General features: G+C 43.6%; 1 pseudogene; it reads left to right on the forward strand.

Moving 5' to 3' along the window:
* The first annotated feature begins 8933 nt into the window (after nt 1-8933).
* LOC103272450 lies at nt 8934-9586 on the forward strand (annotated as a pseudogene).
* Nucleotides 9587-9893: the final 307 nt, after the last annotated feature.

Raw genomic sequence — 9893 nt, forward strand, 5'->3', positions numbered from 1 at the left:
TGTGGCCCAGTCCAAAGTTCACAGTGGGCTACCTGCAAATAACCCAGCCGCATTCTTTCAACAAAATGGCTGTCTTCTAAAACTGTATTCTACAATTTACACCTTCAATAAATCCTAAGATCATGACCCAGAAGCCTGTGACCAATACTAAGGCTCTTAGATGTGACATGAGTTTGAATTATAAGTTGTGTGAAAGCCAAAACTGCAGTTTGTGGAAGAATGGGAGCAACGAGCTTCTAAAGTTAGCTTGTGTTCCTCCCAGTCTCGGAGTTTTTATGTTTTGTGCTCAAGGAGCTTAATCTGGTTAGTGCTGAGTAGAAAGGGGGAGGAAATGGGGTCGATAGCTCCTGAACGTATCCTAGTGGTCTCGGGGTCAACAGCCCTTCCTGATCCCTAACGCTCAGTGGGCCTCCGTGGCTGGCTCCCAACACTTTGGGAGGCAGAAGCGAGAGGATTACCTGAGCCAGGAGGTTCGAGACCAGCCTGGGAAACTTGGCAAGACCTCATCTCTACAATAAATCAAAAAATTAGCCGGGAGTGATGGTGCATGCCTGTGGTCCCAGCTGCTTGGAAGGCTGAGGCCAGCACGTCGAGGCTGCGGTGGCCGTGAATGTGCCACTGCACTCCCTGGGCGTCAGAGTGAGAATCCTACTAAAAAAAAAAAAGATAACATCTCTTAAAATGTGTATACATTTTTTGGCACCCCCGTATATATAATTTGTTCTCCCATAATGTAGAACAAATTCATCTTATCCAAGAACGTGGGACCTGGCATGCTTGTCTTTTGGGACGGTCAGGTCCTGAGAGGTTACACTGTGGAGCCAGGTGATATCTCTCATTAAACATAGGAAGACATCGGGGTTTGGAGAGCATGACCTGCTACCAGTGGTTGGAGTCTGTGCCAGGTAAAGAACACGCAGCCGTGTTGTCCAATTTGTGCTGCTTCCTGGGCAACCACTTCTGGGGCAAAAGCCCCAGAACCTCTGTGACGTTCTGGGGTGTCCGAGAGTAGACCCCGCCCCTCCATCATGGCCACGCCCCCCGACTTCCCGCCAGTTCAAGGCTGGCGTGGTTTCCATGGGGACGGTAAAACGTGCTAAGGGCTCTATCACGCCCGTGATGTAATGATACCCCTTGGATTTGAGAAGCTGGCCCTGGTGAGCTGGAATTCAAGGAATCGGGTCCCAGGGTGACAACTGGAATGGCGGTGGTTCTGGGCAGCAAGGAAAGGGAGAAGCAGAGTCTTAAAGGGCCGCAAACAAAATACCCGGGGGGCCAAAACTGGAAGGATTTTGTGTTTGGACGTGAATGCTCAGGGAAGGGGTGGGAGGTGAGTGCTGCAGAGAGGCCAGAGCTAGGAACAGGGAGAAGACCAGGAAACTGGGCGGGACTGGACTTCAAACTGACTCTTTTCAGGTATGAATCAGGTGCTCTGGATAAGTAACAGCTCTCCTCGCTCAACCGAGGCACTGGAGATATGTGAAGAGAGGCTGAGCTTTCCTGTCAGGAACACTGTCAATGGGAGTAGGGTATCTCGCATTGGGAAATTAGTGAGTCTATTTTCTAATATTTTTATTTTACTCAAAACTATACGTACACTCAGTTTAAGGGGCAAGTATTTCAACACCTTTGCTACTAAAAAAAAAATGTTTACTGCCAAGAAACAATTTCTCAAGTGTTCCCCACTCACAACTTCCAAAGGAATCTTTTCAGTGCTGGCACTCACTTTTTGTTATTGACCTTCATATCTCTTTTGATATGCCAGTTGTGATAGCTGTGGGCTTTCAGGATCAAATGTTCTCTGTTGACCCCTCACTAAGGAAGAGGGGGTCTTGCCCTCCTCCACAACCCCAAGAAATACTGCAAGGACAAACTTCATACTTCCAGACTCCCATCCTCCCAAAGCAATTGTATCACAATTTTGGTTAAGTCAATATTCAGAGTTCACCTTAATGTGACCATAATTTCTATTCAGAATAGAGTTGAATTCTGCCCTGAGTTTTGATTATATAGCTAAATAATGATCATATTGTAGGAAAAAGGGTAAGTAAGCTTTTTCTGTAAAGGGTCAGATAGTATGTGTTTCAGGCTTTGTGGGCCATCTGTTCCCTCTTAGAAGTATTCAACTCAACTCTGCAGTTGCAGTGGAGGAACAGCCAAACAGTATTCCAATAAAAGCTTTATGGACACTGAAATTTGTATTTCAAAAAACTTTCTTGTTTCACAAATATTATTATTTTCATTTTTTGAACCACTAAAAATGTAAAAACTAGCTAGGTGCAGGGGCTCATGCCTGTAATCCCAACACTCTAGGGAGGCCAAGGCAAGAGGATTGCTTGAGTCTAGGAGTTCGAGACCAGCCTGGGCAACACAGTGAGATCACATCTCTACAAAAAATAAAAAAGAATTAGCCAGGCATGGTAGTATGTGCTTGTAGTTCCAGCTACTCAAGAGGCTAAGGCAGAAAGATCACATGAACTCAGGAGGTCAAGGCGGCAGTGAGTCATTATTGTGCTACTGCACTCCAGCCTGGGCAACAGCATGAAACCCTGACTTAAAAAAAGAAAAAAACAGTGTAAAAACAGGGCAGTTCAAAAACAGCCATAGCTGGACCAATCATAGTTTGTCAACATCTGGTATAAAGTACTAGCAGGTTATTTCCTAAAATCCCTTTATCTTATCAAATTACTATGAACAATTGTGGACAAAAGGGTATAGTTTATTACAAAGAGATCATTATATTCAAAGATAAGTTATTTCAAACTTCAAAACATAAAGCCCTAGCTGGGTTCGGTGACTCAGCCTGTAATCCCGCGCCTTTGGGAGGCTGAGGTGAGTGGATTGCCTGAGCCCGCGGGTTCAAGACCCACCTGGGCAGCAAGACCTCATCTCTACAATAAATAAAAAAATCAGCCAGGCATGGTAGCGCATGCCTGTAATTCCGGCTCCTTGGAAGACTGAGGTGGAAGGATCGCTGGAGCCTAGCAGGTTGAGGCTGTGGTGGCCGGGAGCGGCCACTGCACTCCAGTCTGGGTGACAGAGTGAGACTCCAACTCAAAAAAACAAAACAAAACAAAACATAAAGCCCATATTTGAAATGCAGTATTTTGGGACCCAATTATTCAAATACTACTAGATCCACTGAGAAAAAACCTACAGTGAACATAGAAGAAAAAAACTTAAAACTTAATAGTTTCTGAAAATTTTGGAATGACCAACCAATAAGAATACAAAAAACAGGCCAGGCACAGTGGCTCAAGCCTGAAATCCCAGCACTTTGGGAGGCCAAGGTGAGAGGATTGCCTGAGACCAGGGGTTTGAGACCAGCATGGGCACCTTGGTAAGACCTTGTTTTACAGTTAAAAAAAAAAAAATTAGCCGGGCTCGGTGGCTCAGCCTGTAATCCTGCGCCTTTGGGAGGCTGAGGTGAGTGAATTGACTGAGCCCGCGGGTTCGAGACCTGCCTGGGCAACTTTATGAGACTTTATCTCTATAGTAAATAAAAAATCAGTCAGGCATGGTAGTTCACACCTGTGGTTCCAGCTACTTCGAAGTCTGAGGCCGAAGGATCACCTGAGCCCAGCAGGTCGAGGCTTTGGTAACTCTGGTTGTACCACTGCACTCCAGCCTGGGTGACAGAGAGACTCCAACTCAAAAAAAAGATGTGGGCCTTTGGAGGGTGATTAGATCATCAGTCAGAACCCTTATAAATGAGATTAGTGCTCTTATAAAAGAGGCCCCATAGAACAGCCTTGCACCCTCTGCCATGTAAGAACACAGAAGTTGCTGTAGATGAGCCAGAAAGTAGGTTCTCACCAAACACTGAATCTGCCTTGTCTTGGACTTCCCAACCTTCAGAACTATGAGAAATAAAATGTCTGTTGTTTATAAGATATTCAATTTATGGTGTTTTGTTATAGCAGCCTGAACAAAGACAATGGTTTCTTAGGAAACTGGATGCCTGGGGAAAGGTTATACAGTTGAATCTTGAACAACACAGGTTTGAACTGTGTGGGACCACTTATATGCCATTTTTTTTTTAATCAAACAATGATTGAAAATACAGAATTCAGCTGGGCTCAGTGGCTCAGCCTATAATTCTGCACCTTTGGGAGGCTGAGGTGAGTGGATTGCCTGAGCCCGCAGGTTCGAGACCCGCCTGGGCAGCAAGACCTCATCTCTACAATAAATCAAAAAATCAGCCGGGCATGGTAGCACGTGCCTGTAATTCCGGCTACTCGGAAGACTGAGGCGGAAGGATCGCCGGAGCCCAGCAGGTCGAGGCTGCAGTGGCTGGGCAGCCACTGCACTCCAGTCTGGGCGACAGAGTGAGACTCCAACTCAAAAAAAAATGAAAATACAGAATTCAGCCGGGCTCAGTGGCTCAGCCTGTAATCCCGCGCCTTTGGGAGGCTGAGGTGAGTGGAGTGCGTGAGCCTGCGGGTTCGAGACCCGCCTGGGCAGGCGAGACCTCATCTCTACAATAAATAAAAAAAATCAGCTGAGTGTGGTAGCGCATGCCTGTAATTCCAGCTACTTGGAAGGCTGAGGTGGAAGGATTGCAGGAGCCCAGCAGGTTGAGGTTGCGGTGGCTGGGAGCGGCCACTGCACTCCAGTCTGGGCAACACAGTGAGACTCCAACTTAAAAAATAAAATAAAATAAAATAAAGAATTCGAGGGAAACCCAAGTATAAGGAGGAGGACCAACTTTTAATATATGTGGGTCCTGCAGGGCTGTCTAGGTAAAGGTAAAGTTTTGAACCTTGCTTTTTTTCAGCCTTTTCTTTTTAATCATTCCCATCTATGGTGGCAACTATGATGTGCCACACAAATCTCCCTTCAGGAAAGAAGGACTTACTCCCCCAGTTGCTAAGAGTGCAGCCAGCAAAAAGCCTCCGGGGATTGCCTCTTCAGAAAAGGGCTTCCTTGCTCAAATTGCCTCCTCTTGCCAGGGCTGCTTACACCAAATGACTGACCAATGTAATGGTATAAAAACATACCCTCCTGGTCCTAACTAGGGCCAACTCTGAAAGATGGTTATTCAAGCTTCAAAACTCCCCAGAGTTGGTTGAGATTCAGATTACACTGCAGTTCAGTTTCTCCTTCAGCCTAATCATGTTTCCCTCTTTTTCCTTGCCTTCCACAGTCAGTGATCCCAAGAACACTCCCTAAGAATACTATTGCATGCTAATCTCCGTTTCAGATTTAACTTCTTGTGAAATCCAGCTCTGGCCCATTTATACACAATTCCAAAGAATCTGAATGTCAGGATCTGTTAAATTAATCCCTACTTAAACATAATCTTAGAAGTTATCCTCCCTAAACATACTTGCATTTTAATGAGGTCTTAGCTTGAAAACTCTAAGATCTCTAGGAATGAGCCTCTAATGATGAAATAAATATGACAAGTGCTAACATCTAATCTGGCTTTTTTTTTTTTTTGAGTTGAAGTCTCACTCTGTTGCCCAGACTGGAGTGCAGTGGCCCCTCCCGGCCACCGCAGCCTCAACCTGCTGGGCTCCAGTGATCCTTCCGCCTCAGCCTTCCAAGTAGCCGGAATTACAGGTATGCACTACCACGCCCAGTTGATTTTTTTATTTATTGTAGAGATGAGGTCTAACTGCCCAGGCGGGTCTCGAACCCGCGGGCTCAGGAAATCCACTCACCTCAGCCTCCCAAAGGCACGGGATTACAGGCTGAGCCACCGAGCCCAGCTAATCTGGCTTTTTTTTAGAAAGATGGTTTCAAAACCATTTATACCTTTAAATTACATTAATTTGTATCTTTATAATTTAGTATTTTCTGAGATGTTTTGTGTTTCCCACCCTCCCCACAAATATTGGACATCCATGATATGGTAGGTAGCACTGTGTGGATACAAAGCTTAGACAGAATGCCTGCTCTCAGAGAGTTTATAGTCTTGCAGGGTCATTAGACATCTAAATAATGAACTCTAATGTCACATAACAAGTGCTAGGGCAGAACCATTTAAAGTGCAATGAAAGCAGAGAGGAAGCAATTTCACCAATTGGCGAATGGGAGAAATCAGAAAACTTCTCAGAGGGAACCACATATAAATGGAACCCCAGTTGGGCGCGGTGGCTCAGCCTGTAATCCCAGCATTTTGGGAGGCCAAGGTGAGTGGATTGCCTGAGCCCATGGGTTCGAAACCCAACCAGGCAATTTGGCGAGACCTCATCTCTACAATAAATCAAAAATTAGTTGAGCGTGGTAGCATGCACCTGTAATTCCGGCTACTTGGAAGGCTGACGCGAAAGGATCGCCGGAGCCCAGCAGGTCCAGGCTGCAGTGGCCGGGACTGTACCACTGCATTTCAGTCTGGGCAACAGAGTGAAACTCCAACTTAAAAAAAAAAAGGAACCGTAAACAATAAGCAGGTATCTCTTTATAGAAAGAGGTGTTGTAGTGGGAAAGAGGAATACTCTAAACCAAGAAACTAATCTATTTAAGATTACAGAAATACCGGGGGTGCCATTAAAATGTGTATAAATTTAGAAAGATGTTAATCTATGTAAGAGTTTTCAAAGTTCAATTGAATTACGGTAGCAACGTGTAATATAACATTCGTTCAAAAGATGGTGCTAATCAAACAAATGCTAGCGTCACCGTGCGACAGACATGACAGACAAAGAAAATGGTGGAAGCATAGTTGTTATTTGAGATCATTTTGAAGTGGTATTTGACATTCGAGAACATGTGGAAACACAGCAACAATGGAGGGGTGAGTATACAACAGAACCTCCAACACGCCTAAAAACTGCATGCATTCGTGATAAGTTGGAGATGCATGGTACTATGTGTGGTGTGCACAAGGGAAGATCCAGAAGGCCTCGAACAGCAACAAGTCCTGCATTAGTTCTCTATCATCAGAAGTGTCTGGACACTGTAGGTAACCACTTTGAACACCTCTTGTAATTGCAGAAGTCTACATGACTTATATTCATCTTTCATTATTGGTATATATTTAGTATTACACTTTTTTTTTTTTGAGTTGGAGTCTCACTCTGTCACCCAGACTGGAGTGCAGTGGCACGCTCCTGGCCACCTCAGCCTCAACCTGCTGGGCTCAGGTAATCCTTCTGCCTCAGCCTTCCAAATAGCTGGAACTACAGGTACCTGGCTAATTTTTAAATTTATTGTAGAGATGAGGTCTTACCAAGTTGCCCAGGCTGATCTCAAACCCCTGGGCTCAGGCAATTCTCGTCTTGGCCTCCCAGAGTGCTGGGATTACAGGCCTGAGCCACCAAGCCTGGCCCAAGTATTACAATTTTTTCCTTCTTAAAATGTGTATACTTTTTTTTTTCAGTTGGATTCTCATTCTGTTGCCCAGGCTGGAGTGCACGAATATGAACAAGAAAGTAGAAATAGGGAAATCAATGGGGAAGACTGCTCCTCTTCAATACAGATGAGAAATATCAAGGATTTGTATTAGGAGGAATACAGGTAGGCACTACTATCATCTCACACAAGAAAAAAACATCCCATAGAAAGGCATGTGAAATAGGATCACCCAGGGATTCTCAATTCTGATTGCTCAGTAGGATCACTTGAGACAGGCTTAAAAACAACAAAGACAATACTCAGACCCCACCCCTTTCAGATTAAATCAGTCAAGAGAGTGAGGTCTGGCTCTGGAATTTTTAAGAGATTGCAGGCAATTCTAATGTATAGCCAGGATTGAAAACCTCCATCACATTCCATAAATGAGAATTCTTTTTTTTTTTTGAGTTGGAGTCTCACTCTGTCACCCAGACTGGAGTGCAGTGGCCACTTCCGGCCACCACAGCCTCGACCTGTGGGCTCCGGCCATCCTTCCACCTCAAGCCTTCCAAGTAGCTGGAACTACAGGTGCACGCTACCATGCCCGGCTGGTTTTTGATTTATTGTAGAGATGAGGTCTCGCTGCCCAGGTGGGTCTCGAACCCGCGGGCTCAGGCAATCCACTCACCTCAGCCTCCCAAAGGCGCGGGATTACGGGCTGAGCCACGGAGCCCGGCTATATTCAATCTTTTATAATGTGTTTTTTTGGTTGAAGTTTATGCAGAAAATCTGGCCTCACACAGATACATAACTGGAAAAGGAAGGAGTATTTTAATAGCTTTTTCAGATAATTATGGAAACTCTTGTATGATACTACACCAGAACTCAGCAAATAGTAGTTTCTTAAGGCTCAGTTCACTGTGGAATCTGAAACTATATCAATGAAATATTTGTATTCCATAACATTAAATTCTATTGGCCTATTTAGCATTTTGGATGAATCTTTTACCTAAGCCTGATTTTGTAACATTGACACATGTAATTTAGAAAATAGTCGTTGACTGGGTTATACAAATCTTCCAAACGTTAATACATGACCAAAAAAATCACGTGTTAATGTATGTTAATCTCACTAGGACTTTGTCAAGCTCACAGTGGCAGATACAAGTTTTCCACAACTTTAATTTTCATTTGAAAGCTCAAATTTTATCACACACAACAAAAACTGTCAGTTGTTTTTCTTAAAGAAAAAGTCTTACTTGTTCATATTCAAGAAAATGCCTGCTAAATACCTAAGTCTGAATAACCATAGTTTTATCTGTCAGTTGTTCTGTTAAGTAAAAATGGTGTGGCAAGATAAAACTGGTTTAGGTAGCAACCCAAAACAGAGTGCTTCTCATGTCATTATACAGAATATCTTAAAGGTTCACAGGCAGCTTTTGTGACTGGTTTCTTTTAGTTAGCATACCATCTTCAAGAGCTTGAAGATATTAGCATTTCCTTCCTTTTAATGGCTGAATAAAACGGAGTCACGTGGCAGTCAAAGATGGCTGCGCTCCAGGGAGTTGAGCGAAGGTTTCAGAGAACCCCGTCAAGCGTGGCCAAGGAAGACCTGGAGGAGTAGCGGCTGCTGAGAGAAGCAGAGGCTCAAGATGGAAAATCATAAACCTGGTGATACCAACAAGAAAAACTTAACAATTTTCGATATCATAACAAGAAAAATTAACCAGCTTCCCGAAGCAGACAGGAATCTCCTTGAACATAGATCAACATGTGTTGGCCTTAATGCTGCTCTCTGTGGCCTAGTAGCAAACAGTCTTTTTCCATGCACCTTGAACGTGACACAAGCTCGTATAGGTGCTGGTTTACCAATGGCTGTGATCCGATTTTTGACATCAAATGTAGCTTACAAAAGTTTTGTAAGTTTTCCTTTGAATACAGGTGATTTGACTTGTGAAACCTGTACCAGAACACGGGATGGATTAGTTGGTCTTGTTTTTGGTGGTCTGTATCCTGTTTTCTTGGTTATACCTGTGAATGGTGGCCTAGCAGCCAGGTATGAATCAACTCGGCTACCAGAGAAAGGAAACATCTTAAATTACTGGATTAGGATTTCTGTGCCTGTCTTTAGAAAGATGTTATTTCCCATTTTGTTCCAGACTGCGTTTGCAGCATACTTTGGGTCTAGACAATATAAACTACTTATTAAGGCCCTTCAATTACCCGAACCTGGCCTAGAAATTCACTGATTTTAAAACAATATGTCCACAAAAATCAAATGGCAAAAAAAAAAAAAAAAAAAAAAGGCCGAATAATATTCTATTGCATGTATATATGCCACATTTTGTTTATCTGTCTATCTATCTGTTGATGGACATGGGCTGCATCCACTTTTTGGCTATACAATGCTTCTATGAACATGGGTGTACACATATGTGTCCAAGTCCTTGCTTTCATTTCTTTTGGATATATGCCCAGAAGTGGAGTTGCTGGATCATATGATAATTCTGTTTAATTTTTTGGGAAACTCCATATAACTGCTTAGTCTTGTACTACTTAATAAACAGTGTATCGTTTCCTTCTAACTTGAAATGCTATATTTTTCATGCACA

Source organism: Carlito syrichta, unplaced genomic scaffold (assembly GCF_000164805.1).
Source record: "Carlito syrichta isolate Samal-C Ts95f unplaced genomic scaffold, Tarsius_syrichta-2.0.1 Scaffold312570, whole genome shotgun sequence".
Lineage (NCBI taxonomy): Eukaryota > Metazoa > Chordata > Mammalia > Primates > Tarsiidae > Carlito > Carlito syrichta.